This window comes from Carassius auratus, chromosome 45 (assembly GCF_003368295.1).
Source record: "Carassius auratus strain Wakin chromosome 45, ASM336829v1, whole genome shotgun sequence".
Taxonomy (NCBI): domain Eukaryota; kingdom Metazoa; phylum Chordata; class Actinopteri; order Cypriniformes; family Cyprinidae; genus Carassius; species Carassius auratus.
In genome coordinates, this window is record NC_039287.1 from 10,367,079 (window position 1) to 10,381,429 (window position 14,351).

The window sequence follows — 14,351 nt, forward strand, 5'->3', positions numbered from 1 at the left end:
TTTTAATAGTCACTGGAGGCTCCACCGCTTTTCTAACTTTTAATCAAAGTCGACTGCAGGCGTTCAGCATGTGCTGTGTGGTGCTCGGGGCGGTGATGCTCATTTTAGGACTCTTCTGGGCGATGAACGGCAAGAGAAACCCAGTGCCTTATAATGAGGAGTACAGCCACGACTACAGTCAAGTCCTGTTCACCCCACCGCCCGGAAACCGCTTCCCCGAGTCCCAGTCCGTCTGTCTGCACGGGTAAGTGTGAATTCGCATCATAATGAACTAATAAATGCCTGCGCTGATGATTCTGATAAAGTGAAACAAAGGTGCAGAAGATTAAATCACAGTCTGAGCAATTTGGAGTTGAGTCATGGAGGAGTTTCCATTCAAAAGTGCACTATAGCCTATATGTAATGAGGATCAATCTAGAGTTATTAGCAGAGGTTTTCAGCCTTTACAGTGTATTCTACCCAAACTCTCCTCAATGACACATGAAAAAATTTTATTAAGAAAAAATCTAATAAAAATAACGTTTTGTGTTATTTTAGTATCCATAAATTTGCACTCAAATACACTCACAGCCATTTTAATACAGCTGTTTTGAGATAAAAAGTACTTTTACAATTATTTCAAGATATATTTTATACAGTAGAGATAAAGAGGCAGATAGTAGATTTTATACGTAGACTACCATTTACTTTTTACATTGTACTTTTTATATTTTATATATATTTTATGTTTTAAGGATTATGTATATGTGTGTGTATATGTATTTTTGTACCCTAAATTACCCTATATATATATATATATATATATATATATATATATATATATATATATATATATATATGTGTGTGTGTGTGTGTGTGTGCGTATATGTGTGTGTGTGTGTGTGTGTGTGTGTGTGTGTGTGTAGTAGAATTACTCATAAAACTGCAATTTTATATGCACTTTTGACTCAAAATATGTAGTCTTAATGTTGTATAATGTATTTATTCCAACACTCATAAATCCAATGTGATCTCTCTGAACTCAAACGCCGTCTCACAAACATTTTATCACATGCATTATAAAGCCATGTTATTCATTACATTAAAAAATATTTTAAATAAATGTAATCAATTTCAACATATTTTCACCATAAAATGAAAGAGGAGACCTGGTCTGCCATAAAAAAGAGCAACCTTGAAGATATGTGAATTAAAGCAGTCCACATAAAATAGATGCATACACTTTCAAGCAGCTTTTTACAATTTTGTATTATTATTATTTGATTGGAATAGATAGGAGCACACATGGAGATAATTGTACTTTTCCAACCATATCCCATATCCCTCCGGATTTGCGCCATCTCTCTTTCCCCCTCTCTCCCACCCTCAGATGTCATTAAAAATCACTTAGAGGAGAAGTCTAAGAGCAGTTGCTGCTCCTCTGCACTGTTATCTGATACTGAAAGGCCCTCTAGTGTTGATAAACAGCATATACCACCCTACATTCATTTTCCACTTCCCCAGGCCCTTCACTTATAAATAATAATGCGTGATTGTACTTTTTTAAAGGACTTTGCAAAGTCGAGATGTATATGGTGAAGATTTGGACTACCCCCCGATGGAGCCAACCTATTTTAGCCCGACCAGTCGGGGTCGGCCGCCTCACTGGGACATGGAACCTCCCCCGCCTTATGAGGTGGCCATCAAAACCACTAGGAGCTCCACGCACCTGAGACGCAGCTACTCAGACACACAGCTGCTCACTGAACCTCTGTTTGGACGCTCACGGGAGATCAGTTTCGAAGTGTGACATCTGAGCCACATTCAACTTTTGAGTCCTGAACTTAGCAGCCGAATACCCAACCTAACAAGTGTTGATGTAGCTTCAAAACACGCATCGACAATCCACAGCTCGTCGAGGGGGTGTTTTTTGCCTCTTGAGATATGTTTACAGCCTTATTCAGAAAGAAATGTAGAATACAATGCTTTTAATGTATGATAAATATAAAATCTATACATAAGCTATTGGAAATAAGTTAATATCTCATTAAACATAATGCAATTTTTTTTTTCTTTTTAAAGAGGAGGCTTTAATTTTAGTTAGGTGTACAAATTCCCACCACTTCAGTCATATCAATAACTAATGACTATGATTCTGTATATTCTAGTATACTTGAATGTGAGAAAATGAGCTTCTGCATACGGGAGCGTATTTTGTTCTGTCAAAGCTAGTGAACCACAAAGATGTCAAAATGATTTTTTTTTTATAATATATTATATTAAAATATTATTATTTATCATCAATAAATATGCTGGTCTAATAAAAGCTATTTAAAATATAATTGTGCAAATGTAATTAATTACAACTAAACGTCCACAATTCATCATAATCACACACAATTTATAACATTTTCCGAAATACTGAAAAAAACAAAAATGTATTTACAGTACTTGCTTTTAACCATTGCACTCAAATGCATTGCAGCCATGTTGCTGTCCTGTGATTTGCATTATATTCTAACACTTTTGAAAAAATATCTGAACAGTTTTAATTAATGACAATGAAAAGTGTTCAATTTAGTTTAGTTTATCCATTTTTAGACTCCCAGTGTCAGACAATGGAAAGAATATTTTCATGGCACATGAGCACACTTTTCTCTTAAAAACTGTACGTTCAGGTCACTGTAGCGATCTGGCCAGAGATATGATTTATGCATAAAGCACACATTGTGGTTCCTGGTAATGGTTAATAGTTTCATGGTGAACTAATGCTCTGTCAATATCTTTTGGAAGACTAGAAACATGACATTCACAGCCACTGATTCCTCTGACTCATCCATGACAAAGATATATCTTTTTTTCTTTTTTTTTTAAGAACTCTATGTATTATCTATATTGTGTATATATTGTGTTTTCTTTGAATTGCAATGAATAATCTACCAAGGGCTATTTACTTAAGTTCTGTTTGCATGCTAGATATTTATTTTAGAGGATGTGGTTTCTCTTTTTTTATTTAAACAACTAATTAAAGGATAAACCAGACAATTTAGCTAGTATTCTTTAAATCTTGACATTTTATACAGATGTAGCTAATTATGAGAGGAGTGCAGCATGGTTATTCTTAGACCACTACAGAGTTTCTGAGATGGAAGTAAACTTTTTCAGTGGTTGCTCATCAGTGATTAATAGTGGCCATGTGCAAATATTCTGAAATTAACAGAAGAGTTGGAACATTAACTTTAAACATTTAATTAAAATTTTATATATTAAATTGGCTGATGCTATGGCGGTACAGCGTGGATGTGTATTGTATCAGAAGTCTCTGAACTCTGTCTCTTCCACGCCCAGCCAGGAGGACTGGGTGATTTCCTTCCCGACAAAGTGACGGGAATTCAGAATCATTTCCGCGATTCGGTTCTTTCGAACAGTTCAAAACAGACTCAGCGATTCTTTTACGTCACGGCGTAACACGTCATCGAGTGTTGCCTGACCAAATATGACTACCCATTTTCGAGAAAAAACCCAACTAATGCAGATATATAATTGAATATACTGTGTGAGTAAAATATTAAGTAAAAAGACAATGTAAATGACTACGTTTCATATTATAGCCAAACGGTGCAAAAGCCACAAAGATTTTCTAGAGATTATTTAATTCGCTGACACTGACTGCGGCTTTTTTTAAAACCCATTATTAGAATTATGTTATAGCCTTTATAAACCTAATCCATTTTATATATCTCTTAATGTTTAAACTGTTTGTACGGTAAAATAATTTTGAATAATTCGTTCATATTTTTCCTCCTGTCGTTAGAAACCAAAATAAATTCAACCATAATAATATCAAATTCTGTAACTTCATGTCCTATCAGCCAAATAACCTGGTTTAGTGAACCGGCTCACCCAAATCATTGAAAAGATTCACTTCAAAAGATGAAATGATTCGTTAACGGATCGGACATCCCTTTATAGTGCCATCAACCTCCGCCCATAAGCTTTGCCACTTCCTCTTCACGTTTAATTGCCTACATACTCAAACAGATGGCACATCTACCGACACTGATGGCTGTGGGAAGGAGGAGACCTTACAGTAAGGATTCTTTATGGAAATGACTGGCTGAGTCGCGGTTTCCGTTGTAAAGTGAGGAGCCCGCTGGGAATGATTATCCTCGTTGACTATAATGACACAAGCGGCGCTGGGCGTGTATTCAGTAATACTTACATACGTGTTGAAGACCGTTCATTACAAAAAACGTTTATACTCCTCCACTGATGTTCAACTTCATGATCAAAACAAACGCACGTCGGACTGCGTCAACCCGACAAGGTAACTTACTCTATTTATAATGACGATATGAATAACATGAAAAACTCTGTAGTTCTGATTTTTGTTACATAGGCTATAAAAAACGGTTTTAGTCATATTAAATCATAATATATACCAATTGATATGGCATTTCAGTTCCATTTATTTGTTGTGTTTAATATGTATAAGACGTAGCTATTACTAGTTTATACAGTGTTCATGCATTACATTATAAGCTGTAGCATGCAATTGTTTCCTTAATGATCTTTTTTGTGCCTCATTTAAACTAAAATACTTTTATGTTAGTGTAATTAATGTAGTCATTTTGTTTATGTTATATTAATATGTATTTCTGACTTCTGAACAGTTCATTATTTAGATGTTACCACATGAAGCACATGTTGCCTTATTTGTGAGAAATTGCATTTATTGAAGCATGCAATATGTTCAAATATGTAATACTATCATTTCTATCTTTGGTGCATGTATGGTTTACCATTTACCTTTTTTTTTTTCTTTTTTTTTTTTTTTGCTGCTTTATGTGTAGGATGGTCTGCGATCTCTTTCTTGGAACTGCAAGGATATGAACTGACACCGGGGCTGGACTGACTTTTGTGCTGTGCTCTGCGCAACACAACTTAAAAACCATACTCAAACTCTCATACACACATGAACAGTGATACTCGTGGTGTTACAAGAGTGGAAAACAGCGTGCCTACTAATGATGGTGTAGCCAGAAGAAACAACATGTCCTTACAGCACAGATGGCAGGTTTCATTGGGGATCTTGCTCGTGATGGGAGGCCTGGTGCTCTTTACGACTATGGATACGTACATTGTTCTCATTGGTATGGCTATAGTGTGTCTGGGTCTGTTTATTCTCGTCCATGCCTTCTGCATGGTCATTAAATCCAGTCATGTAGCTGTGACCGGTCACTTTCTTCTACACCCGAGAACAGGCACCCGTTACACCCACCATCAAGCCATTGCAGTGCAAAGGTAAGACGCAAATGCTCAACTATTATCATGCACAAATATCATGATGAGGCTAATTTATGAGTGCAGTTAAAGAGACCCAAGGGTTTAGCCAGAGTTGTGGCAACAGTATACAAACAGGACAAGTGTCATGGAGTATGTAAATGTCAAATCAAGTTTCCGGAACACTGTGGATATATTTAAAATAAACAGAGGGACCAAAAGCTGGAATTGACTGCATGTCTAAAATCAGAACAGATTTTAATATTTACACATTGGCTATGACTTTCACAACTAAACACTTTGCAACTATCACTGGCTTATCCAAAGTACAAATTGAGGCAAAAATCTGTGCAAAGGTCAAGAAGTATTCCAAGTTTTATACATGGACAATATCAAAAACAGAACATAAATAGTAAATAATTTTGAGGGGTCAAGAACCCATAATGATTAATGACATGGAACACTTTTTTTTTTTTGCTATATCTGAAAGTGTATTCAAAAATATGTGTAAAATGCAATTCTTACATACATAAAGTGTCTTGAACACACATTTTCTATGTTTTAAATTCCTGAATCGCAATTCATTTTGATAACAAAAATGGCAGGTTGATACTGCTATCATGGTTTCACAATGAAGAATAAAAATCCTCCATAAAAGGATAAAATTCTCAATAACAAAACTTTAAGTAGTTTGACAGTCTTTTCTTTGACACACTATATTTTATGGGATTTTTGCATATCAGTTGCAAGTTTGCAACACGACACATTTTCCACATTTTGTGGAAAAGTATATTAAGTGTGTCTGTGTGTGTGTATATATATATATATATATATATGTATGTATATATATAGTTTTGAGGAAAACTGTCATTTTGCACCACATGATTGTCATGTGGTGCAACCGAAATGCAAAAGTCCCATAAAATAGGAAGTAACATCATAAAGTTTTTAACATTAGTTAGGAGTCATTAAAATATAAGTTTTACTTAATTATGAGCATTAGTAATAGTTTTCTTTCGCACACACTAGTATGACTGATGAAAAAGATAAACATAAGAATGCTGAAAATAATACACTGATTGGTGGTTTTGTATACACTCACTATATCTATTGCTTTCAGTTTGTAGAAATATGCAAACTAAGAGGGTGCTCTGTCTCTTTTCGGCCCACTCTCAGTTTGAAAGCCAAAGTTAAGCAGAAGTAACAAATGTTCTGATTATAGAAGTAGGTCAGCAGTGAAAACAGTCTGCAGTGTTCGATGATAGAGATGGTGAGTCTGCACCCTGTCCATGAACTCATTCATGTCCCCACCATTTACATTTATTTTCATAGTGCAAAAGCCCAATGTATTATAATAAGGATTATAATTTTCCTCTTATAGCAAGATCAATGAGACACAGTCTAGCCAACATGTCTATCTGTGAGATGATGGCTTGTGAAAAAAAAAGAAAGAAAAAAAAAAATATATATATCATCTGGTTCATACGTACAAACTCCAGCTTTATCTATTTTAATTGATATTTTATTTGGTATTTTCCTTATTCCAGTTTAATATACAAAAACAACTGTGTGTCACAGTCAAAACATAGCACATAGTTTGTTAACCATCTCTGCAATTTGTTTGGTGACTTTGGTGGTGGAGAAATTACACTTTTTAGCTTGAAATTAGATCTGTTAGGAAGTCCTTCTGTGATGCCCAGCTCAACACAACAGTGTTTTTATGCCAATTACAGTAATTCGTTAAAGAGTTTAAACTGACTCCCTTTAGTCAAAGCCATCAGAAACATTTTAAAAATGTTTCAGTGCTTGACAAGATGCAATCATGTCATGGATTAATGGAGAAACTGGGAGAAAATGTTAAGGCAAGCTAATGTTTACAGAAGTGAAGACTGAACAGCCGCTGGCCGCCAGATTCTTTCAGTGTTCCATGTCTGAGGGAAAGAGAGAGAGAGAGAAAGGACTCACTGCCATTTAAATACTACTGTAAAGTGCTGGTACTTCAGAAAGATCTTAGGTTATATTTAAATCTATTTTATGAATTTTTGTTGGGGGGGGGGGGGGGGGGTTGGGGGTGGTCTTGCAAAATCAAAAGGGGCCAAAGCAGTTCATTCTGACCACATGATCAGTAGTATAAATGTTAACAGAAAGATGTCAGCAATTGTACACTTGCCCAGAAAGAATGAGGAGGGAGTGAACGAGAGGAAGAGAGACAACATTTTTGTTTCTTGCAACATGCTGAAGCCATCAAATCAGTGCCTAGGGGTCCCCCTTCTCCCCACCCCAGTCTTTTTGGCAACTGAAGTACAGTCGTTTTGAGGGAGTAATGTTAAACACTCACACTCTTTGGTTCAAAACAAAAAAAGAACACAATAGCAAGAACACACTAGGTGATTTCAGGCGATTTGGTTTTCTTTTGCAATAAATGTTGTCTCTATAATTCCTTATTACCTGAATGTAAGATCAGAGATCGAACTGGTCATTTCGAACAAAATTAGGACCAAACTATGTTCACTTGGAGTTCGTTTAGGAAGTTCAGTACAGTTTGCCAAAGCGAACTTTCCAGAAATCTGGTAAACACCTACTCTCCACGAAAGTCAGAAATCCACAAATAAAACCATGATCACATTGGACAGCTGCTTTATAGTAGAAACTGAAGTTGTAATTCTATGTTGTAAAGTCTTTATGTTTAATACTACAGCTGCTATACAGTAAATAAACATAACTTGACTGGAGTATGGTATTGCACAGCTGGTGCGAACATATACACATTGCTATGATTAGATGCTTTCCTAACTGCTGATTTCTCAGCACTGCTTTTATTTTGTTGTTGAGAGGAAAGCATGCAGCATAATTGTACATATTAATTTAAATGCTCCAAACAGTTTGAGTGCCGTTGAGATTTGTGTTCACAGCAAAACATGCAAGGGTATTTCAAATCTCTTTTACCCCTAAGCAAAGAGCGAAAAAGAACTTTGCCATGGGTATACTGGGGCCTTAAATCCAGTTGAGTTTCTGTTAAGCTACATACTCAAACTATATTGTTAAATGCATTTTCTATTATTGCATTCTACTATTATCCAGGAGGCTGGATCGGATCCGGAGGGCTACGGCAGAAGAGCACAGTTCAGTCCAAGTGCCTCCCACCTCAGACACCAGTCCACAGAGCCAACCTGCAACCCCTCCTCCCTGGCAGATGGAGCCACCACCATCCTATGAGACTGTTATGAAGACGACTTCAGCTGTAAACCAAGCATAACCACTTATTTGACTGTAGACAACGACACATTATGGGATTATGAAAAGTTGGTCTAATTGGGGGTGCACAGATATAAAATATCTGTCAATCACAGTTAAGCTAGTAATTATTTTAAAGGGTAAGTTCACCCCAAAATTGTGCCATTAATTTTTATTATATTTTTTTGCACAAAGGAAACAAAAATAACAATTTACTCAACCATTCTTCTCCCCTGAGTTACTTCTTTTTATTTATTTATTTTAGAGCGTATTACAATGCATATGCACCGTTTCCCCTAAGTGTAAACAATGCTTATAACGCAGTTATGTTCATGTGTGCACTTGAACGTAAATGATGAACGTTAACAACGTTGATTAGGTCCAATATGTTTTCATATAGCTCAGGGGAAAAGAATGAGTAAATTGGTATTTTTGTTTGTTGCAAAACTGAAATAGAGTCATTGATATCACATGGACTGTTTTACCCATGTATTAACTACATTTCTGGACCTGGAAACATTTCACTTGCGTTGCTGACAATGGAGGGTCAGATAGCGCTCAGATTTAATCAAAAATAAATTATTTTTTTTTGTTCTGAAGATGAACGAAGGTCTAAAATGACACGAGAATGAGTAATTAATGACATCATTTTCATTTTGGGGTGAACTAACCCTTCTAATGACTGATAACTGATGAATGGCCATATTAAAATCTGTTCTATATATAAATACTATAAGTGCTACAACTGAATGTACTGTGGGCATCAAAACACAGCGATGTAATGAAAGATGGATATTTTTCATGTGCAGTATGGAAGTTATTTTTCAATAACTTTCATTTTTTAGATCTGCTACACAAAAAAAAAAGTTTGGCTTGAATAAAAACAACAAAAACAACCACTTTTTATGCATGAACACACAGCTCTGCATGCACTCTACAAGAGATGATGCACTTAAAGGGTTGTTTTTTTATATCTCTATCCTGCAAGTAATTGCTATTTTAGATACAGACTTCAAAATGTATCTGAATCTAAAAGGGAAACTGAACTCAAATCGTTTTTTTTTTTTTTTTGATAATTTACGTCCATCAAGCGTATTTCGTATTTATGAACAACATATATGCAGAACAATTTGAAGGATATTTATGTGAACCATCCTATAATCTTGTTTCTCACTTTTTCATATCAGTGTTTGTGGATAGTGAAATTGAAAACCTAAAGCTTATTTACTCATCATCATCATCTGCTTGAGGTCACCGTTGAAGGTTGATTGTTGTTGAGTTGTTTACTTTCATTTCTTTTATTGTATTTCTCTACAGTGTTTTACTGGGGTCAAAAACAGAAACATATTATTAAAATAGATACCAGCCACTTTAATGAAATATGCATTCAACCGGGAAAATGATTTTTTTTAAATAGGTCAGATAAAGGGAATGAACATACTTTAATTTGAAGGGACAATAAGAGATTAATTTAAAAACGTTGTTATTTAATATTACATACACACTACCATTCCAGTTTTGGGTCCGTAAGATTTCAAAAACAGTAATATTATGAAATACTACAACAAATTATAACCATTTTATATTTTAAAAAGTAATTAATTGCTGTAATGGCAAAACTGATTTTTCAGCCGCCATAAATCCAGTTTTCAGTGTCACATGATCCTTTAGAGATTATTCTAATTAGCTGATTTGATGCTCAAGAAAGATTTCTTATTATCATGAATGTTGGAAACAGTCAAGGGGCTTAATATTTTTGTGGAAACCATCAGTAAAATAAATGTACATCTTTTTACCGCTTTTATCAATTTAAAGTCCCTGCTGAATAATGACTTTCTTTAAAATAAATAAATAATCATAAATAATTCAATAAAAAAATAACTCGCCCAAAACTTGAATGGTTTTGCTGGGCTTAGTGGAAACCCAAACATGAAGTCAAACTGAACTGAATATGAAGGTTAAGATGCTAGGTTATGATTGTAATGCCACTGAGTACCTCTTTATTAATAAGCTGAACCAAATACTGAATTGTGCCTTGATTTGTACTCATTTTTCCTAATGACCAGAACATGTTTTTGAGAATGATTTAGACATTTCTTAGTGTATATTATCAGATTTTTCTATATTAATGTTTGACTTACTGTACATTGTTGTAAAATATGAAATTGAGAATTTTATTTTTACTTCTCTCTTGAATGTCACTTTCATAGGCCTATATTTTTTCCTTGTGTGTGTCGTTTTAATAATACATCACATAATGCTGCATAAGTGTGTTTTCAGTTATATTTTGTCAGTTACACATAGTTAGTATATCACTATAACGTGCATACACCATACACAAATACACCATATAATACAAAAACTGTATTGTTAATTTGTATTTGGTAACCAATAATCTTATCGAACCAAACGTTTTTGTGTGTTCTTGTTCTTTATTTCTCTTCTACTATATCATTATGATGCCAGCATTCCTGGAAATGAACATATTAAGATTGCTCAAGCCAGTGCAACCTTTACTTAAGGGCAAGTCACCTGACTAAGACCCATCACAGGTTCAGTGATCTGAATCTCAGTCCTCCAGTGAGACCCTTGTGTCTCGTCACTCACTCCTGCCCTTCACCTCTATCTATGAGGACACATTCATAAAGCTCCACCCACTCACTGGTACTTTCCTCTGTTAACATACCACCACTGGACTTGTAAGTTTACTCCATGGCAGAAAACAAGCCGTACCGTTATGGGCTCATCATTCTGGGGATGGCGTTTGTGGCGTTAGGTCTGTTTCCTGATGTCTGTAGAGAAGCCACAGGTGTTCGCCACGTTCTGCGCTGCGGGAGTGATAATGGTGGTTATGGGGACTGTTTGGTCTCTGTGTCAGTGTTACCCCAAGGTAAGGAGTGTGGGCTGTTCCCTTTATTTGGTAGATGGATTTCATGTTTTTCGTTCATTGCAGATAATCAAGCATGTGCATATAATTTGTCCCTTTGTAGAATTCAAGGTGACAAAACTATTTTGGTGTAGCATTGTAAATTAAGTTGTCAAAGTATAATATCACATGTGGGTGTTTCACCTGTCCTACAGGTGACTGTCATACTGCCAGATAAAGATAAACTATGTGGGGCTGGGTCACGGGACTTGAGTGCTGAGAGCTCAGATGAAAAAAGGTTAGAGTGAACTCTTCTCAAACTATTTACATTTCAGATAAACTGCAAAAAACATTGTAAAGCATACATTTGCCAGTGGGAAACAAAATCAATTCAAGAACCTATTGTCTATTTATGTTATGTCAATAAATGTGGTTCTCTAGTCTAATTCAATCTCTTCCTTCTTTCTGTCATTACAATGTGTGTCTGTGTGTTTTCTGAGAGCCCATCAAGATTCAAGTCTAAGTTCTCTTCCAATATAATCGGATCAGATTTTGGATTTCTTTTGAACAACTGGGCCCAGATGTTATGTCATTTCAAAAGGATTTCAGCATTTCAGGTCATGTCAAAGGGATAGTTCACCCGAGAATGCAAATTTGCTTTTAATTTACTCCCTCTCAGTTTAGTAAAGATGTAGTTGACTTTTTCTTCAGTAAAACAGTAAAGAAGATTTTTAGCAGAAACTGTGGTCCTTGGTGATTCAGAAAATGCAAGTCAACTACTAGAGTCAATTGAGAGTCCAAAAACAACAACAACAACAGGCAACATAAAATTAGCTCTTGGCGATATATTGAGGTCTTAACATTCAGCCGGAAACTGAACATTATTTACAACGTAAAAAAAAACATGCAAAACGAACACAATGGTGACCAATACAACCCTAAATAATAATTTAAACCTTTTAAAACATACGTGCATTCATTTGAATAGTTCCTGCTGATCCTAATGTCCAAATCATCATCTACATATGACTAACAACAAGATTTGCCAGACACCTATGTAGTCATACTTTTTTTTTTTTTTTTATAACTTGTACAATAACAAAACATTTATGCATGTAATTTATACCATCACATTAGACTGTTTAGTATGTTGATGTCACAAGGTCTGGCCATGACTTTGTCAAAAGCATATGATAATAGAATCGTTTCACTCTCAGGGAAATAAGGCTGGGAGAAGTTTAAACATTACTGTAGGTGATGAAATACTTGTGACCTGACTCATGTCTCCACGAAGACCAAAGGACACTGAAAGAGGAACTGCCTGGTGTGAAGTTTTTATATTGGTCTGGTCTTTGATGCTCTTTCAAAAGAGATCCTTTACATTTGAGGCAGCACAATGATTAGAATTAATTTATATGTTTTAGATGATTTCAATATAGTATTTGAAATTATAGTTCTTCAGTGTGTAAAATTGATAATTGTTGAGCCAGTTAGATATTTTTAGTCATGTAAAAGAATGCATTTTGCAATACTGAACACTGAATCATCTCGGCCACAAAATACAGGCACATGCAATAGTTTTTTCTGTCATGGTGGGGACTTTCCATTTACAAGGTTCCACTTGTGCCAAAAAGAACTGCTTTATGCTATACATTTGTCCATGTCTTCAGTCAGTGCCTATGTGTTGAGATAAACAAAGAACATCAACATTCATAAATGTATGTCCCCCTTGTTCTTTCATCCTTCTTGCCAAGCTTGTTATGTCCTTCATAGAAGGCTATTTCCAAAAATGGTGTTCCAATTATGACAAAAAGTGTAGACTATGTATTTGTTTGTGGCTATTGTTATAACCCCCCCCCCCCACCCCACAAATTAGCTTTCAAAATCTGTCTAAAACTCTGAATATTATGACAAAGCACTAAGATAAAAGGACTATACTGTAGATTTGCTCAAATTAAATGCCATATCCCTTGACTTCTGCTTTTTTTTCTGCTTTTCTGCTAATGGATATTTTTTATCCTCAATGGTCCTCACAAACATTTCTGCATTTTGACTTGCTCATTCAGGCATATTTGTTAAACATGTTTTACTTATATGCTATACTTGCCTTGTATTGTAGGTTCTTTTCTTTTCGTTTCTGGGGTAATTCGATTCCTAAAATATGCAAAACCTGACACAGACACAGGTGAAAACATTCATCAGTTAGATTATTAATCAAACATTATGCCCAAGCCTCTGTCATGTGATTTGCATTATCAGGTCGTTTACAGACAGGTGTAGCACATCATACTGAAAAAGGAATTACATCATCGTTGCTTCTTAGGCAAAGGCTTACCTATCCTTTTGACAGCCCTTGCTTCTTGCATTTTTCACAAAATCTCAATAATTCTTGAATACAATCAGGTTACATAACTGAAAAAGTTAAGTATTCATTATTATGTTTTGGGCACGTCATGTTTTATTCTTTCTTTTTCCACAAAATGCGTTTTTTTTCTTTCAGTATGTGTCAAATATGACAGATATGAATAGCCTACTGCTTTGACCATATGGACTGTATTCTGTTTTACACGTTTAATTCGACTGCGACTCTTGTAGATGCTAACCAATACCACTATTTGACCAACAGAGGACGACGTGAATCTGTTTTTGGCCAAAGTGATAACATCAGCATCCGATGTGCACGCGCAACTATTCGGCTCTCGCGGATGCGCGCAGGTGACACGTGAGCTCAAGTTCCGTGTAAAAACGGTCTTCCTTTTAGTTTTAGTTTTTTTTTTAAATATAAATGAAATAAATAATGATAAAATATATATTTACAGTTTTACTACAAATCCATTTTAATTTAGTTTATTGATATGTATTTTGTTATATCTATATTTCACAATTCTACCTATCTGACACTTTCATTTTGCATGTTTCATGTTAGGAAATGTTACATGTCTGTGCAGGAATAGTAGGCTTAACGTATAAAATGTGTGTGGGTGGACTG

General features: G+C 35.2%; 1 protein-coding gene across 1 annotated transcript in view; it reads left to right on the forward strand.

Annotated features, from left to right (window-relative positions):
- Positions 1–14,351, forward strand: part of LOC113063237 (serine/threonine-protein kinase MRCK beta-like) — a 492,601-nt gene that overhangs the window by 119,532 nt on the left and 358,718 nt on the right. The window lies entirely within an intron of this gene.